This window comes from Anser cygnoides, chromosome 36 (assembly GCF_040182565.1).
Source record: "Anser cygnoides isolate HZ-2024a breed goose chromosome 36, Taihu_goose_T2T_genome, whole genome shotgun sequence".
NCBI classification, from domain to species: Eukaryota; Metazoa; Chordata; class Aves; order Anseriformes; family Anatidae; genus Anser; species Anser cygnoides.
In genome coordinates, this window is record NC_089908.1 from 392,435 (window position 1) to 420,201 (window position 27,767).

Below are 27,767 nucleotides of genomic sequence, written 5' to 3' on the forward strand. Positions count from 1 at the left end.
TCATGAAGTCAACAGTTGTGACCACCCTTTATGATTGGTCGTCCGCCATACATTAGTCCATGTTGGGCAAGGGGGTCCTTCAAACATCCCGCTAGTCTTAGGTTCAGGACAGAGATATTTGTTGTCTCTGCTCAGTTGCCGTTGGGCATTTAAGTCTCCACAAGCTAACACCTCGCAAGCATCAAACATGATGGATTGTGGTACATGTTATAAGCGAGACCACGCAATTTTCTCTCTCGTAGGGCTGCACACAGTCCTCCTTGTTGTAGAAAAATCAGATCTAATCCCCTACGATTTTATAGTACTACTTCAGATAAGGATCGCACAGATTTCTCTAAAGCTGATATAGATTGCTCGATACGGGCCAAATCCTCATCTACAGCAATGCGTAAAGATGTAAATTCTTGGCTTTGTTTTACCAGAGAGGTAATTCCAGTTCCGGCTCCTGCAGCCCCCAGAATCATCAGAGTGGCTAAAGTAACAGCCGTAATAGGCTCTCTCTTCCTTAAGTGGTTTTTTGCCATAGCATGTTGGATGTACATATACTCCTCAGAATGGTAAAGAATCCTTGGGATAATTACTACCTGTACACAGAAATCATGAGACGAGTTGAACAATTTCAAAGATAAGCATGGAGTTACCCCCAGAGACGAACATACCCATCTGGTGTTATCTGCTGGTATTAACCATTTTTCTTTGTCTAATTGTGTAACATTTTCTGTAATATTGCATAAATGGAACTTCTCACCAGGGACCGTGCCTACGCACCTGCCATTCCCAGTTACTTCCGTTAACGTTATTCCTACATCCCTTCCCCAATTGCATTGTGGGGGATCGGTTTCGTTTGAACGGGTGGTCTCTCCCAGATCACCAATGGCGTCGTAATATGGGGGCCTTATATCAAGACATAACCAGCAAGGTCTAGGCACGTCTGGATTTGGTTGATTCAACAACTGATAACTAGCATTCATGATTCTCCATATGTTATTCCCGGTCACCCCTTCATTTCTAATCCCGTACTCTGGGTTTACTGATTTATTAGCAACCTCCAGTGGTTTGGGGCTATTAGGAGTGTCCTGGTTCCAGTTAGGACAGAGTTAATTTTTCCTCATAGTAGCTGGTAGGGTGCTATGTTTTGGATTAGGATGAGAAGAGCGCTGATAACATGCTGATGTTTTAATTGTTGCAGAGCAGTGTTTACACCAGGCCAAGGGCTTTTCAGCTTCTCGCTCTGTCCTGCCAGCGAGCAGGCTAGGGGTGCAGCAGGAGCTGGGAGGGGACAGACCCAGGACAGCTGACCCAAACTGGCCAAAGGGGTATTCCATACCATCTGACGTCATGCTGAACAATATATAGGGGTGGCTGGCCGGGGTGGGGGGCCGGCTGCTCGGGGATAGGCTGGGCATTGGTCAGTGGGTGGTGAGCAATTGCATTGTGCATCACTTGTTTCTTACACATTATTATTATTAATACTATTATCATTATTATTATCATATTCCTGTCTTAATAAACTGTCTTTATCTCAACTCACCGGCTTCACTTTCCCATTTCTCTCCCCCATCCCAGAGAGGGAGGGGGGAGGGTGAGCGAACGGCTGTGTGGTGTTTAGCTGCCAGCCGGGTTAAACCACAACAAGGAGTTAGCATTCTAAAAGCTTGTGTAGGCTGAATCCTCAAAACACTCCCCGACAGTTTCTGATTTGGTCCCACCCACTGGGGACTCTTAGTCTCTTCCTTCTTTATATAGATGATGCCTCCCCTATCAGTCCCCCAGCAGTAGTTATCTGCTGAACAACATGGTGATCTTCCCATCTAATCAGGCTCCATTTAAAAGGTTTGTGAGGGTGCGCAGACCCAGGAACAGCGTAAACAATCGTACCCATTACTATGTATCGCAAAAAAAAAAATGGCTAGGGCCCATTTTCCAGAGTTCTTTACCTGGCCACGTAATTCCCCACCGTTTCACTCTCTGCCTCGCTTGTCAGTTCGGTTGCAGCGAACTACAAGGTGCAGGTTCTTCTCGGCAGCAGCAGTGTTCTTCAGGGGAGTTTCTCAGGTAACCGCGACCTTTTTCTGATCAAACAGGGTCCCCTCTCCTCCTTTTTTTATGATACATAGACAGTTAGACCATACTTATCGAGTTCATTTCAACGTGATCTTTAAGTCATCAGGGCCTGTGACCGCTTCCCATTCGCTTTTCTGGATCGGTCCTTTTCCCATTCGCTTTTCTGGATCGGTCCTTTCACGCGACTGGCATGCGTTCACCCCTTCTCAGCCGTCCGGATAGCCGTCTCTGTGATAAGTAAAACAACATAGGGGCCTCCCCACCGTGGTGTTAAAGACGTTTCTTTCCATGTCTTAATTAGAACCCTATCTCCAGGTTGTATCCTATGGATTGCTATATCTAGCCACCAAGCCTTTTGCTTGCAACTCCCTCCGTTGGTTCATAAGCTGTATTAAATAAGGTTTTAATTGGATATCCTGTACCTGGGGGTGATCAGATGGCATCTCTAAATCATAAGGCATACCATACAGCCTTTCAAAAGGTGAGATTCCGACATCGGCTCGGGGCTATGTCCGGATATTCAATAGTGCAAGCGGTAAACATTTCACCCAGGAGGTTTTTGTCTCTATCATAAGCTTTGTTAGTTGCTTTTTAATTTCACCATTCATTCGTTCTACCTTTCCCGAACTCTGAGGATGCCAGGGAGTGTGATATTCCCATTTAATTCCCAGAGCCTTCATCGTGTCTCGGGATACCTTTGACACAAAGTGTGGGCCTCGATCAGAGTCAATTGCTTCTATTACCCCGTATCTGGGTATGATGCTTTCTAATAATATCTTTACCACGGTTTGAGCTGTGGCCCTTGCCGTAGGGAATGCTTCAACAAAGTTTGTGAGGTGGTCTACAACAACTAACAAGTATCTATATCGCCCCGTTTTTGGAAGTTCAGTAAAGTCTAATTGAATCTTTGCAAAAGGTCGATGTGCCAATTCTCGTCCTCCCGGGACCCTTTTTCTCATATGTTGAGCATTTACCCTCCGACAAGTTATACAATCATTTACGATCCTCTTTGCTATATTATAAATCCCTATACACATATAATTTGTGGCAAATTGATCCACCAATGCCTGGGTTCCCCAGTGCATCTGTTCATGAAATCTCCGTAGCACCCTCATAGCTACTGATTTTGGTAACACTTCCTGTCCATCAGGCAGTACCCATTTCCCTTTATCGTTTTTTTTTTTCCGAACCCCCATTTGTGTCATCTTGTCTTCTTCTGTAATAGTGAAACAGAGTAAGGGGAGGGGAATGGGTCCATTCGACCACAGGGAGTTAGCCGGCCCGCACTTGTAGCAGTTTATAAGGCGGGCTTTCTTCCTCAGAACAATTGCATTCAATCCCATCAACTCCCCATTCACTCCAGCAATCATAACATGGAAATTCCTTTAAGTCTTTCCCACAGTATTAAGTATTATATTAAGCATTATTATATATTATTCATATATTGTTATATTATTAATTATTATATTAATTATTATATATTAAGTATTAAGTATAAGTATTAAGTATTTCCCACAGTCTGGGCAATCCTCCTTCGTTCTTATAATTCTTATACTCATTAATGCTGCCCTTTTTGCCTCCTGATCTGCTAGATTATTACCCCTAACCTGAGGGGTGAGGCCTTTTTGATGCCCTTTTATATGTACTAAGGCAATTTCTTTGGGCTCTCTGATAGCTTGTAAAACCTGGGTAATCAATTCCTGATGTATTAAACCCTTTCCTTGTGAATTGATGAGCCCCCTTTCTTCCCATATTTTACCAAATGTATGTACTACCCCATAAGCATATTTTGAATCTGTATATATTGTACCGCTTTTATTTTTCAACAATTTTAGGGCCAGCAATATGGCATATAGCTCGCAAGCTTGGGCGGACCAGCTAGGGCTCAAAGGTCCAGATTCCACTATCTCAAATGTTTTCCCGTTTACTAACGCGTATCCTGATTTTTGCTTTCCCTCGACTACTCTCGAGGAACCATTCACATATATCTGTTCACCGATGGGTAATTCCGTTTGCTCTTCTATATTTCAGAGGCAATCATGTCCTAAGGACTCATTTGGTTCCCCATAAAGAAATTGAGCAGGGTTCTGTAGGGAGGTTGTTTCTAATGTTAATTTTGGAGAGGAAATCAAAATTCCTTCATATTTTAATAATCTGGCGTCAGTGATCCATTTCTCTGCCTTCTGTTGCAGTACCCCGCGTATATTGTGTAGAGATATTACCTTGATTTCCCCCCCAAAAGTGATCTTCTGTGCTTCTTCCACTAACAAGGCAGCAGCTACCACTACCTGCAAACAGTTTGGCCAACCCCGGCTAACCGGATCCAATAATTTAGACAAATAGGCCACAGGTTTTTTACTCCCTGCCCATTCTTGGGCCAGCACTCCGTATGCCATGCCTTCTGCGCTGTTCACAAAAAAAACAAAACAAACAAAACGGCCTCCTTAAATCTGGTAAGCTTAACACTGGGGGGGGCGTACTAGTTCCTCCTTTAACTTGTTCAGTCGTTCCTCATCTTCTTTTGTCCATTTGAGTAATCCATCCTTATTCGGCTTGTTATATTAAAATTTAACCTTTCCACTGTAATCTTCTATCCATTGTCTACAGTATCCGGTCAACCCTAACAGTTGCCGTACCTGCCTTTTAGTTCGCGGGGACGCAAAAACCAATATTCCACTGATTCTGCCCGGGTCTAACTTCTTAGTCCCCTTACTTATCTGGTGACCCAGGTACTTTATCTCTTGCTCCACAATTTGTAATTTTGCCCCTCCTTTTTCTTTTAAAGGGTACAGAGGGTACAGATTAACTCGATTCTCTGAGCCAATCCAAAGGCTCGCATATTCGCTCTCCTCTAAACAAAAAGGTTCCTTTGCATTTACATAAACATTTAAGGCTTGACAAACCCAGTCTTCAAACGACCTAGATATGGGCCAATAATTTGCCTACCTCCCCAAACTTCAACACAATAATGAATCATTTTTACTTTATCCTTTCCCTGCCTAAAAGGGGAATCACTCCAATTCTTAATCATTAACCCCAGTGGACTATCTGGGGGAATAGGGGGCAACCTAGCACTAGGCATTGCCCCACCCATGGGACCAGAAGGCTTACTCTTCTTCTGTCCCATCTTCTGGAGTGCCTTCACACACACACAGAGCCGCTTCCCCCTGGTCGTGGCCCAGTCCCTCGCGGGATGTGGGAACCGCACTACTGAGGGGTCCGCACTCACTTCGTCCGCAATTGGACGTCTCACACAGACGCACTCCGGGATCACCAACCCCAACCGAACGGATCACCGGCCTATACTTACCCACCCCGTGGGTCTTCGTTCGGTCTTCGTGCACAAAGATTGCTTGGGGTTACCGGTTTTATTTGCTTCTGCCTAATTTTAGGGTTCGTCGGTGAAGGGCTCGAGTGAGGCTTTCCGTTCCAGGGGCCGCCGAAATCGGTGGGGCGCCTCCCCCGAAAGGGTCCTCAGTCAATTTGCCTTCATCCGAGTCACGGCACCAAATTTGTTATAAGCGAGACCACGCAATTTTCTGGTCGAAGATAATTTATTAATTAAGTAAGCAGGTACAAGCAAAACAGTGCTGTGCATCTGGGGAGTCTCCGCTCCACCACAGCACGCAACTTTCCCTTTTCAGTGTCGCCGTTTTATAGCATCCAAGTTCGGCTTGTCAGCATCCAAGTTTCGGCTTGTCAGGACTTGTTGAATCTTCTGAAGCTGTGCAGTTCGTTCTGTTTCTTTCAATGATCATGCGTTGTGCTCGTGTTCAAGGGTAGCAAAAGCAAAAGCAGCAAACAGTATTTCACAGTCTTTGTTTTACCAAGGATGTTTATCCAACACCCCCTCCCCACTATCTACTTGCTTAGTCTTCCCCTTAACAAGGTCGTAAATTGCAAAACCTTATCTTCTCAGCAGATTCTCTGAATTCCTTTTAAAGACAATGAACAAACACCCGCTAATTTATCACAGTACATAACCCTCTGTCACATTCACCCATATTTTGATGGGGTATCCAGTCTTTGCTATTATCTGGTCATGCCTTTTCCAAGTTGCCAATTGACCAAGGCCTTCTCTGAGGCCTACAATCACTAAAAACAAAATTAATAGTTGATTGTTCCCTGTCATTATTTTTAACCCTTAGGTTTCCAAATAATTATCAATACAAAGAATAAGATGTACACTACTACTAGAACAAAAACCCCTTGGGAGCACTTTGATTCGCTATAGGTCTGTCCTTTCTCTCAGTCGCAAGTCACACTCATTAGTTACCTGTGAAAATAAAAGGTTAGTTTACAATTGTAAGCTTTTATCCAGCTCAGACTCTGAGATTTTTCTTTTTGATTTTAACTTTCAACAAGTCTTCTGTAAAAACAGCTTCCCAGGTACTAGGGTCGACGGGTGCTTTCACTCGAGTATAGTGAGTCCAACTTTTTTCCGCAGTTCTTATGTCTTTTTTAGTGGTTAGTAGTACTTGGAATGGTCCTTCCCATTCCGGCCGGAGTTTTGATCCTTTCCAGGTCCGAATCAGGACCCAATTTCCTGGTTGATGGTGGTGGGGGTTTGAGCCAACAACCCACGAGTCCTGAGAGATGACAAAGAAGAGGACAACCCCAGAATACAGTTCTTAAGAAAACTCTCTTGTTTCGAATTGTGGTATCTCACCCCTTCTGCCCAGATAGGGTAATCCAAACAGCATCTCATATGGTGAAATTCCTATATCCTTTCTTGGTGCTGTTTGAACCTGGAGGAGTGCTAAAGGTAAGCATTTTACCCAAGGAAGTTGGGTTTCTAACACTAACTTAGTTAATTGCTTCTTTAATGTCTGGTTCATTCGCTTTACCTTCTCAGAAGAGAAGGGGTGCCAGGGGGTGTAAAAATCCCACTCAATCTCTAAGGCCTGCATTAACCCTTGCAGTACTTGTGAAGTGAAATGACTTCCTTGATCTGAATCAATGTTTTCAGCTATCCCATATCTAGGGACTATTTGCTCTAGTGATACCTTAGCCACCGTGTTCTCAGTGGCAGATACCAAGGGGAAAGCTTACACACATCCAGTCACGTGGTCAACTAGGACAAACAAGTACTTAAGCCTCCCTGCTTTTGGTAACTCAGTAAAGTCTACCTGTACACTTCGGAAAGGTCGAATCCCTGGCTCCCGTCCCCATCTTGGTGGGTTACGGATGACCTTTTTATTTACCTTTTGACATATGGTACATCCTCTGCATATTTGCTTCACTGAAGTGTATATTCCTACACAGACATACTGTCTTAGCACAACATCACACATTGCTTGCACCTCCCAATGACTCTCTTGATGTAAAACAATTAATATTTGCCTCATTGGTGCTTTATTCAGCATTTCTCTCCCATCAGGGAGTATCCATTTTCCCTCAGACTTCATGGCTCCTGATTCCTTAAAAAAACACTTTCTCTTAAAACTTTTTAGTTCTTTCTTAGTTTTCAACAATTCCCTGAATCCTCTCTGGATTTATTCTTCATTTTCCCTCAGACATTAGATGCCTTAAATACTTGACTTCTCTTTCTACATATTGTAATTTATTTTTCAATACTCCCAAGCCCTGCTTTCCCAGAAAGTTGAATAGCTTGTTAGTAGTTATTCCCACATCAGGAAGGAACAGCTTGTGGGATGGGAGCCTCTGTGTATGTGCTGTTATTGGTGGGCAAGTACCGTAATCACGCTGCACAGAGCAAATCCTCCCCTCATCCCGCTGCCACGCTGGCTGGTGCCCTTTCCCTGCCCCTGACTCGGCCTCTGAAGAATTGCCCTCTTTCCTACAAACCAGCGCAATTCTATACCCCAATTTCTTGTTTGATTCATAATAGCTCTACTACCAGTTGAAGACCATAAATTGGAGAAACAAGAAATGGAAGGGCTTGGCCATGTGTGGCACAAATCAAAGTTTAATCTGAGGCGTGTATTACGGTAGGCCAACCAACAACACGACCCCCACGTTGACCTTCTACTATTAACCAGGCTCGTTTTGGTTTAGTCATTTAAGGACAGCCTCAGTTGTGACAGTGAGCAAATGTTTACATTGGGTATTTTTACCCAGCAGGCAAAAACTACTTAAAAAATTAAAAAAAAAAAGCAAAACATAAATTATATCATTGTATCTTTACAAGAAAAGGCTGAGTTGTGCTTCCTCCCACATCCTAAGTGAGAATGCAGCACAGCACCATGTGCAGAAGCACAGTAAAGTAGTAATTCCTCATTACTCCTCTGCTCTTCAAATCACCCCTTACTTTGTGTTCAAACACAAACCAGTGTATTAAAAAACATGGATACAGGAGCGGATTCACAGCATTTCCATAAAAATTGCATTGGTAGGTGCGATCTGCTGCAGGCAAGACTAGGAATAGGTTGTTCTCTCATTCCTTGTCTGATGTACCCAGCCTCTTCTTTGCATAAGATTAGACAGAAGCTTCTTTCACCTCTTGTAGCTCTCTTTAGAGGAGTTTTTGGCCATCTCCAGCTCTTGCAAGACCTCTCCGCAGAGATCAGAGCAGTTGTTGCCACTCTGGGATACTTGGAAGCCCAAACTCTTGCTTAGGCTTCAAGCAAATGATGAGTTCAAGTCTAATTTACTTAATCTCCTTAACTGCATGGTGGGTTTTAAAGAGCACAGGCCTGGTCCCATGATATCACGGGAATATGTTAGGTGACAGCTAGGGAGTGAATCCCAAGGTGAATCCGAAGGCCCGAAGGCCTGGTGTTGTCTGCTCCCAAACTTGTTGATCCGACTTGGAGATGTTTGCATTTGGTGTTAGGAAAGGTGTGCTCGGACCTAATCTGCTTCTTCTCACTCCATCCCATAATGGGAGAACAAGGGGTGACTTGGTGAAATTAATGGCTGGCAAATTTGGAATAAATAAAAAGAACCACTGTGCCATTTGCCAGTCCCCTGTGGGATTTACAGCCACGGGAGGTCATCGAGAAAAATACTGTGGCTGTATTATTAAAACAGGCTAGATTATTTTATTACCATTAATAACGTTTACAGTTATGTAAGCTGAGATAATGAGTCTAATCAAATCTCATGCTTCAGGGTGTAAACTGATTGCCTGCAGGGGTCAGGAAGAAGTTTCTTTTACCCCACACACAACACTGCCCAACGGGCTGAGTGCTGTGCGTGGGGCTGCCCCTGTGGGGACACCGGCACATCGGCCACTACGGGAGTGGGTGGCCAGGCCCAGCGCCGTGGTGGTCTCCAGGCCCACCTCTCCTCCTGCTCATGCTCACACCACCTTGGTGGCTGATTCCATCTGCTGGGCACCTGCGCTGTCCCACACCTTGCCCTGAGCCCCTCTGCAGAGCCCTGCCGCAAGCTGGGCTAACGAGGCTGGCTGGCTGGCTTCGTGGAGCAAGAAAATGTGTTTGTGGGGGGTCTCTGGTTCGTAGCACAGGTTGTAAACCTGTGATATCTCCTGCGGTTTCTTTGTAGCTTTGTTTTAATGACTGAGTACGTTCCCTGGTAACATTCAGCATCCTCCACTGAAAAGTTTTTGTAAGCAACCTCAGGAAAGTGAGGGTGTATGCACTGAATGCCCAGCTGCCAGAGTTTCCTTCCTGGTGCGCAGAAAGGCTCTGAGCAGAAAGAAGAGGTGATAAGTAGACAGGAAAGTGCTTTTGGATGTCTCTTCTGGGGAACAGGTGAAAATAGCAGCCGTGTCATTTTTATTTGGGAAAGGAGAAGCGAGGGAGAAAGTGGCATCTAAGTCACACGCACCGTTTGGGATCTGCAGTGATTACTCATGCAGATATCTGGGCTGGCACCTGACAGGCAGATGAACGGGCTTTGGGCTTGCAGAGCTGGGAGCAGATAAGACCAAGCTGCGTGTGAAGAGGTTTGAGGTCCTCACTGCGCCATTACCACATTTTGCCGGAGCAGCCCTTCTGTCCCTGCTGCGGGAAGGGGGTGGCAAGAGGGGCCCAAGGGCTGGGGTGCTGGGGCCAGCGCTGTCTTCGGCTGAAGCTGCCCGACACCAAGAGCAGCTTTCAAGTCTATCTTCTCCCAAATTCGGTGACGTGATCCTCTGATTTCCACTTTACATGTACAATTTAACATGCATTTTCTTGCAACAACAGGTTTGTATGGCTCTAGGGAAAACATTTTAGGAACTGTGCTGCATTTAGAAATAGTAACAGTGCTGTTCATATTCCTAGCAGCAAATGCTTTTGTAACAAAACCATCAGCGTCTGTGACTTTGTGGTGTTTGTTATGCCGCTTTCTGCAGCCAGTTCTTTCTGACCAACTAAAGCCCAAAATGCGATGGGAGGAAAAGAATCAGGTCATCAGTCTAATATTTACCCAGTGGGAGAATATGATGATGAAGTTTAAGACTCGTTTATATGCCACTCTTTAATTTACTTAGTTATTGTAAAAAGTAAACAAACTCTCCACTACAAAATAAGAACCAATCTTAAAATCTGTCCTGAAAATTTTGAACCAGATATTGCTGATGGTTAGAACAGTTTGGGTTGATCTCATTGTAGCACAGGATATGAGAGGGCAGAGCCCAGCTGAGTGCTTAGGTAGGATTCAAGTGATGCATAGACCTCATGATGGCTCTGTGCAGGAGATGTAATATCGGACCCCAGTGGATTTGGAGCATCTTGCTGATAATTCATATGGCTTCAGATCTATAAACCTGCTGGTTCTCATGCACCTTTGCCACAGCTATCCATGTTAATGGGAATGGGAAATGAAGCATATATTTTTCTAGTAATGGATAAACATCAGGAGGTCTGGCGAGTTTGAATTCTTATTAGAGAAGATTCGATTCTGCTTGTGAAAAGCCCTACCAACTCTGGAGGAGTTTAGATCTAGATTCACTGAGCTCTTTGTAGCTGGTACCTGATTTTCACATGATCTCAGATTTCAAAGACTGAAAGCAAGAAGCTTGCATTTCTAAGGTCTGGCTCTGGGACTCAGTTTTGCAGTCTGACACCAGCTATTGTTATGATTACCTTATACTTCAAACATTGCACTAAGTCTGTGGTCAATCATGATGAGAGCTCAGTCTCAACATAGTGAAATAATCTAGTGGAAGTAGTTTTCAAGCACATCAAACGTCAGCTCTGTTCTGTTAAAGAACCTGTGGCAGTGGGCAGATGGTTGGCAGACTATCTAGGCTGGGATTCACCCAAGCAAATACAGACATGCCGTGGTATAAGCACCTGTATCTACCAACAAGCTCTGGGGTCGGTGGAGAGGAGTAGGCACTTGCAAGGTGATTCTCATATGGTAAAACAGTCAAGTTGAATGCCACTCAAAAAGAGTGGTCTGCCTAAAATATGCGTCTTCATTTGAGCAAGTGACTCAAGGCTGCCTTTAGAGCCAGTGGGGAGGTAGGCAGGACATCCTAAAGTGGACACTTGCAGTTTGTCACATGAAGAGATTGAAGAGACCTCCATTAGTTCCAGGAGGAGCCTAGGCATCTACCTTAAAGTTACCTAAGCTTCAGTGGCAGGAATCCTGTCCACGATAATTGAAGGCTGGGTTATTTCACTGCAAAGTAAACTGGGCTGCATTTAAATCCCCAACCAGAAGGAGGAGTGGAGAAGGCTTCTGCTTCCGAGGAAGCCGAACATGGGTGGGCTAGGAGGCTTACAAATGAGCTTATAGCAGTTTTATCACAACCTTGGTAATTCCTCAATAAATAAAATTAATGAGTTTCATTATCATTCATAGCCCCACCAAAGAGGATTCAGACAATTCTCCTATCTCTGGAACCACTCAAGGAGCCTTGCTCCTCATCTGCCTTCTGATGATATTTGCTGTTAAAGAAAGGTCCATTTAATGTGTTCCTCCCCCAAAAGTATCTGCAATTAATTCTTATCAAGGGAAACAGCTGATTTGTAAGATTACTTCTAAATTGGTAATTAATTAACCTATTACCAAAAGAGGGAGGGGTGCCCTGTTGGTCTATTCTCCCACGTGCCTAGTGACAGGACAAGGGGGAATGGGCTAAAGTTGCGACAGGGGAGTTTTAGGTTGGATGTTAGGAAGTACTTCTTTACCGAAAGGGTTATTAAGCATTGGAACGGGCTGCCCAGGGAGGTGGTGGAGTCACCATCCCTGGAGGTCTTTAAAAGACGTTTAGATGTAGAGCTTAGGGATATGGTTTAGTGGAGTACTTAGTGTTGGGTCGGAGGTTGGACTCGATGATCTTGAGGTCTCTTCCAACCTAGAGAAATCTGTGAATCTGTGAATCAAGAGGTTAGAGATGATAAGTGATGAATGGTTGGGTTATATCAGGACCTTGGCTCCCCTCTCTGATCAGTTTGGATGTTACCAACCATGCATTATATTTGAACACGAATCACAGCTCCTCAGTCTTTATATTTCTTAAGTCAAAGCATGGCATGCAGAACTATGGGTAGAACTCATTTATTATTGCTTAATTAAAGGCTCAATGCACAAAGAGACGCCTCTTGTTTCACTTTAGCTATCCAGCGAGATCATAATTGTACTGATGTTGGGGCCAGCTTTCTAAGTAGCTATTAGAAGTCACTGCGAGGAAGATCCGAGCTATTCTATAGGGAATTCTACACAATAAAAGTTACATTCGTATTTTTTAATTAAGACATTACATTTTTTTTCTCCATTGTGCTGCACCAGGCTCCATCGTTGATTCCTTCTCATTCCTCACGTTTCCAAACTTGAGCATTACAGTTAGCAAAGAACAATTAATTTTTCATGGTTTTATTCTTTCTGACTAAACAAAAATGTTTTTTAAATGTTGACCCAAATGAAATCGTCTAGCCCTACTAGCACAATGGCAGTATGTTTCCTCAGCACAATAAAATAAATATTTCAGTTTGACTGTAATATATCTTTACAGTTTTCAGATTTAAATATGTTTAGATACTGTGTTAGTTTCTCGTAATAAAAAAAAAATCAAAATGGCAGGTTTATGTGATTCAGCTGTAAAACATCTGCAAAATCAGTCCACTTCTCTACCTCTTTGCTTAAAATAATTTTCCCCAAGTGAAGTAGGTGCAAACGAATATCGGTGTATTTAGACCCACGTTGCATTTTGAAAGAAATTCAATGGTTTGTGAGGTGACAGACACAACGTATAAGGGTGAAAACAATCAAACTGCGTTTTTTGGCAGGATCTTTCTCCTCTAAGCTGATGTAAGAGCTCGATAATACATAACCCGTCTTTAGGGGAGCATGGCAGAGCTGAGGCTTGCAAGGGGAAAAAAAAAAATCTTTCTGACTTAACAAACTCAACCTGGAAACACTATGAGAGAGAGAGAATAAAATATGGAAACCCCAGATGGCATTTTATACAGAGTCACTTTCCGGACTGTGAGTGCATTTTAAGGAATTGTCCTACACTCTGGGATGTCATAAATCCAGCTTGATATAGTGCCGTGCTGCTCGCTTGCTGTCTGAAACTTGCATCCTTGGCTTTTGTTTGTTTGGGGCTTGGGGTTTGGTTTTGTTTTCCACCATAAAGAAAGAGGAGCAATTTGTGTGCGAGACACCGAGAGCACAGGCAGGGAGCACACACTCCTTGTTTCGCCTGACTCTGCAATGCTCCGAATAAGTGATATATCTCCATAATGTGCAAATAATGAGAGGCCAATTATGCCCGAGGAAGGAGGGCAGGGGATAGGGGTCTGACGAATACTAAGTAAGACTGACTTACGTGGAAATGGAGCCAAAAGCTGCTTTCAGCTTCAGAAGTTATTAGCTGGCGCTGCTGAGTGCGGCCAGTTGGCCCCGCGCGGGACGTGGTGTGGCAGGGCCAGGCGGGCAGGAGCCCCACGAGGGGGGAGGCGAGGGCCTGCCCCTGGGGATTTGGGGTCCCAGAGGCTGCTGGCATCCCCCTACCTGCAGGGTTTGGAGGATGTCCTGGGCAGACACGCTGCCCGCCTCACCAAGAGGCAGCCTAGAGTAAAGAGGTGAAATTCGCTCTCACTTTGTGCCAAAGGGTGGTGGAGAAACAGCGCCTGGTGGTGCTGGGGTGCAGAGCTACCCACAGCTCAGGAGCTTATGGTCGTTTTTTATCCTGCTTCCTACCACGGGGAAGGCTCTCATTCGCTATACACAGCTCTCCAGCCCACCAAAAGCTTTTCCTCAGATTTAAGGTTATAGAAATGGGCTTCTTTCTATGTGTGGGTGTGAACGTACATGGGTGGATTAATAGGTATGTTTATCTGTATACATGCACACAGTTACAGCTCCGTACATTTGTACTTACATATATGTATAAATATATTGAGAGATATAACATATTTTAGTCATTTCACTTTCGCTACCTGAAGACCAAAACTTTAAGAGGAATATGTACTTAAATAAATTGACATAGCGCTTGAAAGTGCAAGTGGATGCTGCAGTACTTGGCCTTAAGCTGAGACATGAAGCAGGAGTCCTAGTGAATTCCTAATAAAAGCAACAATAATAATAGAAGGGAAATCAAATAGCTAGCTGGAAATGAAAGGATGACTGTTGTATTTAAGTTTTATGACAGCTGTATCTGTGACCGATATCTGTATCGAGCCGCCAGGCACCGGCAGCCCTCGTGAGGGAGGCTGACGAGGCGTAGGCGGGGCCAGCAGCGTCAGCGTCAGCGACAGCGTCAGCGGCAGGCCTTTTAAATCGGGCACCACCGCCTTTTCAGAGCCACTTGCCGAGGCGACCGGCTCCGGGGCAGATGCGTGCTGCAGCGGAGCGCGGGATCGGGACAGGCAGGGCTATTCTTCGGGCATCGAGCCTACGTGAGGGAGCCGCCAGGCACCGGCAGCCCTCGTGAGGGAGGCTGACGAGGCGTAGGCGGGGCCAGCAGCGTCAGCGTCAGCGACAGCGTCAGCGGCGGGCCTTTTAAATCGGGCACCACCGCCTTTTCAGAGCCACTTGCCGAGGCGACCGGCTCCGGGGCAGACGCGTGCTGCAGCGGAGCGCGGGATCGGGACAGGCAGGGCTATTTTTCGGGCATCGAGCCTACGTGAGGGAGCCGCCAGGCACCGGCAGCCCTCGTGAGGGAGGCTGACGAGGCGTAGGCGGGGCCAGCAGCGTCAGCGTCAGCGACAGCGGCGGGCCTTTTAAATCGGGCACCACCGCCTTTTCAGAGCCACTTGCCGAGGCGACCGGCTCCGGGGCAGACGCGTGCTGCAGCGGAGCGCGGGATCGGGACAGGCAGGGCTATTCTTCGGGCATCGAGCCTACGTGAGGGAGCCGCCAGGCACCGGCAGCCCTCGTGAGGGAGGCTGACGAGGCGTAGGCGGGGCCAGCAGCGTCAGCGACAGCGTCAGCGGCGGGCCTTTTAAATCGGGCACCACCGCCTTTTCAGAGCCACTTGCCGAGGCGACCGGCTCCGGGGCAGACGCGTGCTGCAGCGGAGCGCGGGATCGGGACAGGCAGGGCTATTTTTCGGGCATCGAGCCTACGTGAGGGAGCCGCCAGGCACCGGCAGCCCTCGCGAGGGAGGCTGATGAGGCGTAGGCGGGGCCAGCAGCGTCAGCGACAGCGACAGCGTCAGCGGCAGGCCTTTTAAATCGGGCACCACCGCCTTTTCAGAGCCACTTGCCGAGGCGACCGGCTCCGGGGCAGACGCGTGCTGCAGCGGAGCGCGGGATCGGGACAGGCAGGGCTATTCTTCGGGCATCGAGCCTACGTGAGGGAGCCGCCAGGCACCGGCAGCCCTCGTGAGGGAGGCTGACGAGGCGTAGGCGGGGCCAGCAGCGTCAGCGTCAGCGACAGCGTCAGCGGCGGGCCTTTTAAATCGGGCACCACCGCCTTTTCAGAGCCACTTGCCGAGGCGACCGGCTCCGGGGCAGACGTGTGCTGCAGCGGAGCGCGGGATCGGGACAGGCAGGGCTATTTTTCGGGCATCGAGCCTACGTGAGGGAGCCGCCAGGCACCGGCAGCCCTCGTGAGGGAGGCTGACGAGGCGTAGGCGGGGCCAGCAGCGTCAGCGACAGCTCCTCCCCCCGGCCGTTCAAAGGCAGCCCTTAGGGAGCGCGAGCGACCAGGGCCGGCAAACAGGGAGTGACGCGGTGGGAGTGACGCGGCAGTTAGCGAGGCAGTTGGCGCAGGCAGGGCGGAGCGCTCACACCCGCCCATAGGGACAATTCCTCTAACGGCACTCTCCTGTCAGCTGGGCTACAATGGTCTCCACCAGGCACGGTGCCTTCTCTAGGAAGTCAGTGCACACCCAGACCGACTGCCCGTCCAAACATGCGGCAGTTCAGGTCTCCGGATGCGGGGAGTGTATGAGCCTCTTGCTGCCATCGGCAGGAGGCAGGGAGACTGCTTGCGTGAGGTGCGAGCAGGTGGACGACCTGGTCCGCATGGTGGCGGAACTCAAGGAAGAGGTGCAGAGACTGAGGGATATCAGGGAGTGCGAGCGGGAGATAGACTGGTGGAGTGACTCCCTGCAGGACCGGAGGGAGAGGGACCAGGGTGAGACGCCCCAAAGGGGGGTGGACCCCCTGCCCTGTTGCCATCGGGCAGAGGGAGGGGACCTGTGAGTTGAGGAGGAATGGAGGCAGGTCCCTGCTCGACCTCGCAGGAGATGCCCTCCCCTGCCGGCGCCGCCTTCCCAGGTGCCCTTGAACAATAGGTTTGAGGTCCTGGAGCTCGAGAGACCCGTGGGTGAGGATGAGGTAGGAAGCCTACCCGGGAGGATGCCTGAGGTGAGGAAGTTGACTCCACGCCTCAGGACTGCCTCCACCAAGAAAGAAAGAAGGGTGATTGTTGTGGGCGGCTCCCTCCTCAGGGGAACGGAGGGCCCTATTTGTCGGCCTGACCCCACACATAGGGAAGTCTGCTGCCTCCCTGGGGCCAGGGTCAGAGACGTTACCAGGAAGCTTCCAAACCTGGTTCGCCCCTCTGACTATTACCCGCTTTTGATAGTCCAGGCTGGCAGCGATGATGTTGAAAAGAGAAGCCTCAGGGCCATCAAACAGGACTATAGGGGGCTGGGACGATTGGTGGAGGGAGCGGGAGTGCAGGTGGTGTTTTCGTCTATCCCTACGGGGGAAGGGAGAGGCACGGAGAGGACACGGAAAGCTCATGTGGTTAATAGGTGGCTCAGAGGCTGGTGCCAGCACAGAAATTTTGGGTTTTTTCACCATGGGGAGCTTTACTCGGCACCCGGCCTGATGGCCCCAGATGGGTCTCTATCTCCAAGGGGAAAACGGATCCTAGGCCAGGAGCTGGCGGGGCTCATAGAGAGAGCTTTAAACTAGGTAAGAAGGGGGACAGGGCTCAAACAAGGCTTGTTGGAGCTGTGCCGGGGGAAACAATGGCTAGGCTGGGGAAGAAGGCGATGGCCCAGCTGAAGTGCATCTACACTAATGCACGCAGCATGGGTAACAAACAGGAGGAGCTGGAAGCCATTGTGCAGCAGGCAGGCTACGACTTGGTTGCCATCACGGAGATGTGGTGGGACCGCTCCCACGACTGGAGTGCTGCAATGCCTGGCTATCGGCTCTTCAGGAGGGACAGGCAGCACAGAAGGGGTGGTGGCGTGGCTCTCTACATTAGAGAATCTTTTGATGTTGTGGAACTCCAGGCTGGGAATGATAAGGTTGAATCCCTGTGGGTTAGGATCCGCGGGAAGGCCGGCAAGGCTAGCATCCTGGTCGGGGTCTGTTATAGACCGCCGAACCAGGATGAGGAGACGGATGAGGAGTTTTATAGGCAACTTACAGAAGTTGCAAAATCGTCGGCGCTTGTCCTCGTGGGGGACTTCAACTTCCCGGACATATCCTGGAAACACAACACGGCACAGAGAAAGCAGTCTAGGAGGTTTCTGGAGAGCGTGGGAGATAGCTTCCTGACGCAGCTGGTCAGTGAACCTACCAGGGGTGGTGCCCCGCTAGACCTTCTCTTCACAAACAGAGAAGGACTGGTGGGAGATGTGGTGGTCGGAAGCTGTCTGGGACAGAGTGACCACGAAATGGTAGAGTTCTCTATTCCTGGCGAGGCCAGGAAGGGGACCAGTAAAACTGCTGTCTTGGACTTCCGGAGGGCTGACTTTGAGCTGCTCAGGACGCTGGTTGGCCGAGTCCCTTGGGAGGAGGTTCTGAAGGGCAGAGGAGTCCAGGAAGGCTGGGCGCTCCTCAAGAAGGAAATCGTGATGGCACAGGAGCGGTCCGTCCCCACGTGCCCAAAGATGAGCCGGCGTGGAAGAAGACCGGCCTGGCTCAACAGAGAGTTGCGGCTGGAGCTTAGCAGAAAAAAGAGGGTTTATAATCTTTGGAAAAAAGGGCGGGCCACTGAGGAGGACTACAAGGGTGTAGCGAGGCTGTGCAGGGAGAAAATTAGAAAGGCCAAAGCTCATCTGGAGCTCAATCTGGCTACTGCCGTTAAAGACAACAAAAAATCCTTTTACAAATACATCAACGCGAAACGGAGGACTAGGGAGAATCTCCATCCTTTACTGGATGCGAGGGGGAACCTAGTTACTAAGGATGAGGAAAAGGCTGAGGTGCTTAATGCCGCCTTTGCCTCAGTCTTTAGCGGCAATACCGGTTGTTCTCCGGACACCCAGTGCCCTGAGCTGGTGGAAGGGGATGGGGAGCAGGATGTGGCCTTCGCTATCCATGAGGAAATGGTTGGCGACCTGCTACGGAGCTTGGATGTGCGCAAGTCGATGGGGCCGGATGGGATCCACCCAAGGGTACTGAGAGAACTGGCGGAGGAGCTGGCCGAGCCGCTTTCCATCATTTATCGGCAGTCCTGGCTATCAGGGGAGGTCCCGGTTGACTGGCGGCTAGCCAATGTGACGCCCATCTATAAGAAGGGCCGGAGGGCAGACCCGGGGAACTATAGGCCTGTCAGTTTGACCTCAGTGCCGGGGAAGCTCATGGAGCAGATTATCTTGAGGGTCATCACGCGGCACTTGCAGGGCAAGCAGGCGATCAGGCCCAGTCAGCATGGGTTTATGAAAGGCAGGTCCTGCTTGACGAACCTGATCTCCTTCTATGACCAAGTGACGCGCTTGGTGGATGAGGGAAAGGCTGTGGATGTGGTCTACCTTGACCTCAGTAAGGCTTTTGACACCGTTCCCCACAACATTCTCCTCAAGAAACTGGCTGCTCGGGGCTTGGACTGGCGTACGCTTCGCTGGGTTAGAAACTGGCTGGATGGCCGGGCCCAGAGAGTTGTGGTGAATGGAGTCAAATCTGGTTGGAGGCCGGTCACTAGTGGAGTCCCCCAGGGCTCGGTACTGGGGCCGGTCCTCTTTAATATCTTTATCGATGATCTGGATGAGGGCGTCCAGTGCACCCTCAGTAAGTTTGCAGATGACACCAAGCTAAGTGCGTGTGTCGATCTGCTCGAGGGCAGGAAGGCTCTGCAGGAGGATCTGGATAGGCTGGAGCGATGGGCTGAGGTCAACTGCATGAAGTTCAACAAGGCCAAGTGCCGGGTCCTGCACCTGGGCTGCAACAACCCCAAGCAGAGCTACAGGCTGGGAGATGAGTGGCTGGAAAGCTGCCTGGCCGAGAAGGACCTGGGAGTATTGGTGGATAGTCGGCTGAATATGAGCCAGCAGTGTGCTCAGGTGGCCAAGAAGGCCAACAGCATCCTGGCCTGTATAAGAAGCAGTGTGGCCAGCAGGTCGAGGGAAGTGATTGTGCCCCTGTACTCGGCTCTGGTGAGGCCGCACCTCGAGTACTGTGTTCAGTTTTGGGCCCCTCGCTACAGGAAGGACATGGAGGTGCTCGAGCGAGTCCAGAGAAGGGCGACCAAGCTGGTGAGGGGTCTGGAGAACAAGTCTTACGAGGAGCGGCTGAGGGAGCTGGGCTTGTTCAGCCTGGAGAAGAGGAAGCTCAGGGGCGACCTCATCGCTCTCTACAGTTACCTGAAAGGAGGCTGTAGAGAGGTGGGGGTTGGTCTATTCTCCCACGTGCCTAGTGACAGGACGAGGGGGAATGGGCTAAAGTTGCGACAGGGGAGTTTTAGGTTGGATGTTAGGAAGTACTTCTTTACCGAAAGGGTTATTAAGCATTGGAACGGGCTGCCCAGGGAGGTGGTGGAGTCACCATCCCTGGAGGTCTTTAAAAGACGTTTAGATGTAGAGCTTAGGGATATGGTTTAGTGGAGTACTTAGTGTTAGGTCGGAGGTTGGACTCGATGATCTTGAGGTCTCTTCCAACCTAGAGAAATCTGTGAATCTGTGACATTGCAGAGGTCTCCCCAGGATGCAGATGTGTCCATGCAGTGGTGAGCCCCTGCACTGTGCCTCAGCCCCAGCCTCACACACCCCTGGCCCACTTTGCCAGTTCTTTCAGGGTTTGCTTCAATTTTCACCATCCCCTTTCCTGTCCAAGGAGGACCTGTGGCTCCATGCACTTGCCATTGAATCAAGTGCTGTAAAACCACCCAACACTGGTTGTGTTGGCAGGTTTTAGGGGTGTGCTACCTGGGACAGCACACAGGAAGTGTCACCACATCTTTTAAAGCTTTTTTTTAATCATTATCTTATTTCCCCCTACAAGATGCACAAGATTTTTTTTTATTATTATTACTTAGTAAGGCAGTTATTAGTGGTAGACAGAGACTTACGAGCAGTCCCACGTTTGGGTTCCATCCAACTCAGGACATTCTGTGATTGTAAGAAACTTTTGCATATCCCTCGGTAACAAACCCCGTGTCCTGTAACTCAGTGCTTTTGAAGTATTACCAGAGTTAACCCAAGTGGCTTGGAGGCAGCACCTCTTTGATGAAGTCCTGCAGCAGACGCGTATGTCAACCCTGTATGGTGAGCCTCCAGCACCAAGCCCATATGGACATGGCAGAAGGGTTTGTCTGCACTGGGGAACCAGGGCAGGGGAAGCAGGACTGGGAACATCAGGGGATGCTGGTTTATTCAGAAATTAACGGTGTTACGTTGTGAAAGGCTTTTTTTGAGAGCCAGCAGAGGCCAGTGGGCCACAGGTGAACACTGCCTAGCTTACTCTGAAAAGACTTCCCTGTGCAGACAAGCCATAAGGAAAAGGTGTTTTCAGTCTCTGGTAACATCTCTGCAATACCAAATGACTGCACTTCTCCTGTCAGCTAAAACACAGCAAAGCTGATGGTGCAACCAGGTGCCTCAGAGTAACGACGACAAAGGCTTACTTGCCATATACTCAAGTGAGGTTTCCATTACGAAAGCATTTTTCTGTGAAGGACTTTGCTGTAAGCTGGCACACATACGAGAGCCAGCTGAAAATCCCAAAGGCTCCTCCAAAAGCAATCACGGTGCAGTGCAGAAGGGCAACAGCCTTTCGTTTCCTGAGCGTGACCGCCCCGGGTTCTCCAGCAGCACTGACCCAGTACCCAAGTTAGTTTTAGTTGGAGCATTGAGCTTCTAGCAAGTCTGGTGTACTTAAACTGTGTCTGTGGTCGCAGACATGCTGTCTGTTTCATTTTCTGAAACTTGGGATAACTAACTTTATGATAGTGATGTTGAGTAGCCATTAATTCTCATTTCTTTCAGCTATTCCTCAACTCCAGCTTATGAGTTCTTCAATAAAAATCTCCCAAAGTTACCTTGGCGACTCATATGTTTGCCAAGTGTTGTGGTTTAACCCGGCTGGCAGCTAAACACCACACAGCCGTTCGCTCACCCTCCCCCCTCCCTCTCTGGGATGGGGGAGAGAAACGGGAAAGTGAAGCCTGTGAGTTGAGATAAAGACAGTTTATTAAGACAGGAAAAATAATAATAACAATAATAATAATAATAGTCATAATGGTAATAGTATTAACAATAATAATGTGTAAGAAAACAAGTGATGCACAATGCAATTGCTCACCACCCGCTGACCGATGCCCAGCCTATTCCCGAGCAGCCGGCCCCCCCACCCCGGCCAGCCACCCCTATATATTGTTTAGCATGACGTCAGATGGTATGGAATACCCCTTTGGCCAGTTTGGGTCAGCTGTCCTGGGTCTGTCCCCTCCCAGCTCCTGCTGCACCCCCAGCCTGCTCGCTGGCAGGACAGAGCAAGAAGCCGAAAAGTCCTTGGCCTGGTGTAAACACTGCTCTGCAACAATTAAAACATCAGCATGTTATCAGCGCTCTTCTCATCCTAATCCAAAACATAGCACCCTACCAGCTACTATGAGGAAAAATTAACTCTGTCCTAACTGGAACCAGGACACCAAGCTGACAGATTTATGACAATTACATATATAAATATTTATATGCTGCGGCAATGCAATTTTTAAAGGCAGATATACACACTCTTACCGAGACTTTCAAACAAGGCAGAACACACTCGCACAACATGACATAACTGTGTACCAGGCAGTGGGTGTCAATGCGTACCTGAGCACACAGATCCACACGCTAACGATCATACAGATGTTCTGACAAGCAGAGCCTTCTTAGTCCCAGGCAGCACTCGTGGGCTTTTCAGCAAGCCAGAACATGCTAACATATGTGTAGCTGCTGAACGCATCCATAAATTCCTCAGACACCAGAATAAAGCCTCATATGCCGGAGAAGGCAGCACAGGAGCACAACTCTCACAGGAGCAGGTATGGTGCTTTAGTAGGCAGTTTAAATGCTTAAACCCGATTTTTACACTCAGGCTTACTATTTCACAAGCAAGTTGAGTATAGGACGTCAAAGAATCTCGTAATCAACATCCCCAAATTCAGCTGTATATACGTGACCATACACATCGACAATCATACGTCTCTTGTAGCCATGATAAGAGAATTGTCATTGGAAATAATTCTCTTCAGTTTCTTCCCCATCACAAAGACATGCACACACACTACTTCCTTCTCTTTAGACCTGACTGAACCTCTTTGTGTTGCATCGCCCTAGGCTGGTGACCAGAGCAAATCCTTGGCCTATAAATTCTGGTGATGAGTTCAGCTGTTTTATTGTCTGGCAGAATAGATGGAGATAATACAAAGTCCAAAGGAAAGAAAGAGGAGGGGAGTCATTTATATGTAAATGACACAGCAATTTATAGAAGAAGCCAGTGGTCTTTTATTTTTGTAAGGCTGAGGGCTTGCTTTATCAGCATCCCATTAACACAAGCATACTCTGAAGGTACCGTTCTACTAGCTCCATCTTTCCTTTCTTTGTCTGAAAGTCTAAATATAAAATCACTTTTTTTCCCCTTCTCTTGCTTTAAAAATAGAACTGTGATGAAGTCTTCCTCCTCCCCTGCATTTGATGGGGAAATCTCCGTGGCCGTTTAGATTTTTCTTATACATTAATAAAACATCACAGGGAAGTAGTGGGAGAGAGACCAAAAATCTTGCCTGTGACAACAAAATGCCTTTCTGTTCTGCTGTTTCCACTCGAATTCACTGCTGCTGCTTCTTATCTCCCAAACTTTGGCTTAGTGTGGAACGTGCAACACAGGGAGGGATATATATATGTGCATACATAAAGGGTATGTGTTGTGTCTCCCGATCCCTTGCATGCACTGTGGGTGACGTGGTGTGGCACAGGACCCAGGAGAGCCTATCCCTCTGTTGGGGCTCGTCTCTGCCACATCTGTCACATCTAGGCAGCTGTGGAGAGTAAAGCAACAAAAGTTGGCAGCTTCCTAATTCAAATCCCAGCCTTGGAGCTTCTTTCCTGGGTTTATTGCAGATTCAAGACTTTGAGCAAGGTGAGCTCCGATTCTGTGTGCTTTGTGGTGAGATGCTTGAGGTGAAAGGAACGCAACATAAACTACCACAGAGCGAAGACAACGTGAGATTTTGAGAAGCAACAGGAATCTGAGCTCAGAGGGGAGTCAGGATGAGCACTGGTTTTACCCTAGAAGGCTCAAATTGGAAAAAAGTGCAATCTCTTTGCAAAACCTCAAAAATTAACTCTCCTGGCCTCAATTGCCCATCTGTGATGTCCAAAGAAGGCTTCTAAAGCTCACTTGTCTAACATGCCTTTCATTATGTGACAGTGCTGGCAAATTGTGCTGCTCACTGCCCTGGCTGCTGACAGCAGAGTAGGAGCCGTGGCAGTGTGATGCAAGTTCAGTTACCTGGCCGATCCTGAGCCAAATCATGTAGGGAAAGAGCTAGACAGTGCTGACATCCAATGTCTGTGCCATTTTGTGCTCACCTACACACATCTTTCCGGATGTAACAGCACTACAAAGTGTCATGGGCTTGGAAAATGACTGTTGTTAGCTAATGAAAACCTTTGTGGTATTTTTAGTTTTTGTATCGCATTGAGGGCTTTCGGTATATAAAGTCAGCTACTCAGTCTCAGTGTTTTGAAGGTCTGAGGTTCATTCATCAGTCTTCCAATTTGTTTTCCAGTTTTGCAACCAGAAATATGTTTAGGATACAGTCAAAACCCCTTTAATTCTAAGGAGCAGCTTCAATAGTCACGTTTATATATTCTGTCCAGACATCTAAGTAAGATCTCCTGTTTTTCTTCCCTATCTGTATAATATTCAGTATAACACTATCTTTTCTTTCATTTTCCCCATCCCTTTCTAATTAAGGGAAACCAGATTGATCACTTGTCTTTTCTGTTATTGTAGTATTATACAGCCTGTGTATATATATATGCATACACACGTATATATGGTCACAGATTTACAGTTCAGCTACTAACCTTTCCTGACAACGGCATAGAATAGTTTTAAAAGTTTAATTCTACTTTATATTAAATATGAAGTATCAATAAGGCTACAAGCCTTACCAGAGTGTTTAATTCTACTAACAGGGCCATGTTGGAATGGGTTGTTGGAAGTCATCGTTAGGAATGTTCCCATCTTAAATCACTTCCTAGGAATTAAAAATGATCGTGTGCTGTAAGTACCCATTGTGCTTTTGAGGTTTGGAAGCTAAGGGAGTACAATAAAATTGCTGAATAGGGTCTACTGTTTCTTGTCTTATTTTCTTCAGGATAGTGAATCTTAAAATATACTGCCATGTTTGCTGAACCTGTTTGTGTGTGTGCGTGTAAAGCCATTTTGAAGTAGGAACAGAAGTACGTAGAATCCTTTAGGAATTTACTGTAAGTCAGTAATGGATTTTGCTTGTTTTCAGGCCTGGTTTTAAAACATATTGTAAAAAAATAATATTCCCAATGCATATTGTGCAGGAATTAATGTGGAACTAGAGCAAAATTACTCTGCCTCTTATGCATTAAAAAAATCCCAGTGACACTAGGTTCCAAATATTGCAAAAATGTGTTTCTCCCTCCTCCTCTCTCTCTAATATTTTAGCAATTCAGTATAATTCTTCATTATTTTGTTGTTTGATATATAGGAAAGGGGACCTTGAGCACAGAGTAAGTGCTTCTAGTATAGCTCTAAGATATGTGATCTGCAAAACGTAGTTTTACGTAAGTCTGATAAAGCAAAATGTTTATAAGCCATTCGCCAAAGCAGATTTTGTAACTAGAGGGGTTTAACTCAGTAAAGTACCATGAGTTTATACTGGTTTAGCACTATCACCCATATAAAGAAAGCTGTAGATAACCCTCATCTTTGAAGCTAAACAAATTTTGGCCTTTATAGGCTTTATTTTTTCCCCTTTTGTCATGACATGGTTGCATTATGAAAATAAACATTCTGTACTTATAAAAAGAATATATTTATCAAAGGACTAAAACTATATAAAAATCATTTTTATATTACAGAAATATATATGTGTTAAGAAGGAAGGGACCCTGATCTAAGCTGGCGCTGCTCTAGATGGAGCCTGCACCAGATGACCCCCTTCCAATCTTAGTGCCTCCATGATTTTGGCAATGCTGAAGGCTGAATTGTACTACTTACAGGACTAATGCATTGAATGCAAAGATCAGTCCACTGTGTCTGAGCACATCCTAAGCTTGCAGTGAGCTACCAGGGCATGTCCAGCTGGAGAAAAAGGGTTTTGGATGTGATTGTTTGGAAAGTTCCTCCTCTTGCAGTTTCACTTCTGGCCTTGGTCTGAGGAGATCTAGACTTTATCCTTGCTTGGTTACTGATTTATTGTGACAGCCTGTGAAAGATGCATCCTCTTCTCTGCCTTACCTTCTCTGTCTGTAAAATAGGGCCTCCATGAGCCTGACTTTGAGATGTACTGAGGAAACACATCGCATTATTATACAAGGTCTAATGAGTACCAGGAAAGATGCTGCTCAAGGTTTGCTTTTACTAGGACATGTTTGTGTCTAGACTTGCCAAAATAGGGCTCTTGTCACCAACAAGACCCCTAGAATATGATCCCCTTTCTATATACGTTGATCTGTTTTCTTCGTACAGATGCAATTAATTTCCTAGAAATATTGCAACTGAGTTAAGCAAACACAGCAGCCACTTTATGATTCTGTAGGAGATGGTGTTTAGAGTGGGAGGATGACTAGGGGAAATAAGATAAAGTTAAGCAAGGAAAAAAATTGACTGAGCATCAGGAGAAATGTCTTTCCTGTGTTAAGGTCTGATAGGGTGTGATTGCAATTTCATAATCCAGGGGAAGCAGTGGAGAGCTCTTGGTGGTTTTGAACAACATAGCATATCAGAAAATATGTTTTTGTTTTTATGTACTGAACTTCCAAGTACATTGTGATCTGGTCTGGCTTGAATTAGACAGTCTAATTAAAACAGACCCTTATTTAATGGACTAGATACACAGAACATTTAAGTATGTAAATGCTGGTGTAAGCTTTGCATGCAATTGCATTAATTTGCATGCCCAGTTACAGGAGTTCGGCGTAGAAATTGGTTAATTGCACCAATTGAATCCCTGAATGGGCACAATACCCTACACAATAGCCTGATTTGCATATGCATTGATGCAGATTTGCAGAATGTGTGCAACGGTGCTCATATTTTGTATATATAAGGGAGCATGTAAATTGCTTGAAAAATCTGTCCCGGTAGATCTCTTCCACCTCTACTTTAGATCATTCTGTTTACTAAGCAATAGATTATCCTACTCTGATACTAAAATGCATCATCTCAGAGAGTGAATATCAATTAAATGGGTAAATAACATGCTGCTAAAGGTGTATTTTTGTCTTTTACTTAAAAATCCCCTTTTTGTAGCTACCATAACTAAAATTCTGGATTATTTTAGGGCCCTTTTCTGTCTATGAAAGGCAGCTTGCTCTTCCAGTAATTCTCTTATTTATTAGCCCCTTTTCACACAGATTTGTTTATTAAACTATAAACCTGATTGAATTCCATATAAGGCACACCCATGCTATTCCCACTAAATTCCATAGGATATGGGTTTAATTGAGGTCAAGATCTCACAGTACTGGGAGCTGTTGAACTGATGATACACACCTCGAGACTAGGATCTGCTTTGAGGCAGTTATATTGTTCAGCAAGCAAGTTCCAATCTGGGGCCTCCAAAGGAAGCCAATAATATTTTTCTTGAAGCCACAAAACCATCTCAGTTTATCTTTGCTTTTATTTTTTCAGATAGGGCAACTGAGGCAGAAAATGCAAAGGTGACCTAGAATGCCATTAACTAAATGAGATCTCCTGGTGAACTAGATCTTGATTTACTGGTGAGTCTCTTAGCTCTCCTTTCCCTCTCCTGGCTACAGACAGCAGCAGGTAGCTTACAGGCGTCTTCTGTTCAGATCTTCCCTGGCAGCAGAAAGCGGAGAGCCATCCTGTTGCTTTCTGGTTTTGGGTCTTACTCTTCTTTGGCAGACTGGAACATGCCATCCAATAAAAAGGGATGGGAAGAGTTATCCAAAACTCTTAACCCAGTATGTGTACGGGATGACCTAACAGTGTATTGGA

At 46.8% G+C, this 27,767-nt stretch overlaps 1 protein-coding gene and 1 long non-coding RNA gene across 12 annotated transcripts in view; one reads left to right on the top strand and one right to left on the bottom strand.

Annotated features, from left to right (window-relative positions):
• Positions 1-27,767, top strand: part of CELF4 (CUGBP Elav-like family member 4) — an 888,080-nt gene that overhangs the window by 329,812 nt on the left and 530,501 nt on the right. The window lies entirely within an intron of this gene.
• On the bottom strand, positions 1,507-12,013 carry LOC136788411 (uncharacterized). The gene is made up of 2 exons (XR_010827207.1): positions 5,375-12,013; positions 1,507-2,292 (listed from the first exon to the last, which is right to left on the bottom strand). It is a non-coding gene; the product is annotated as an uncharacterized lncRNA (long non-coding RNA).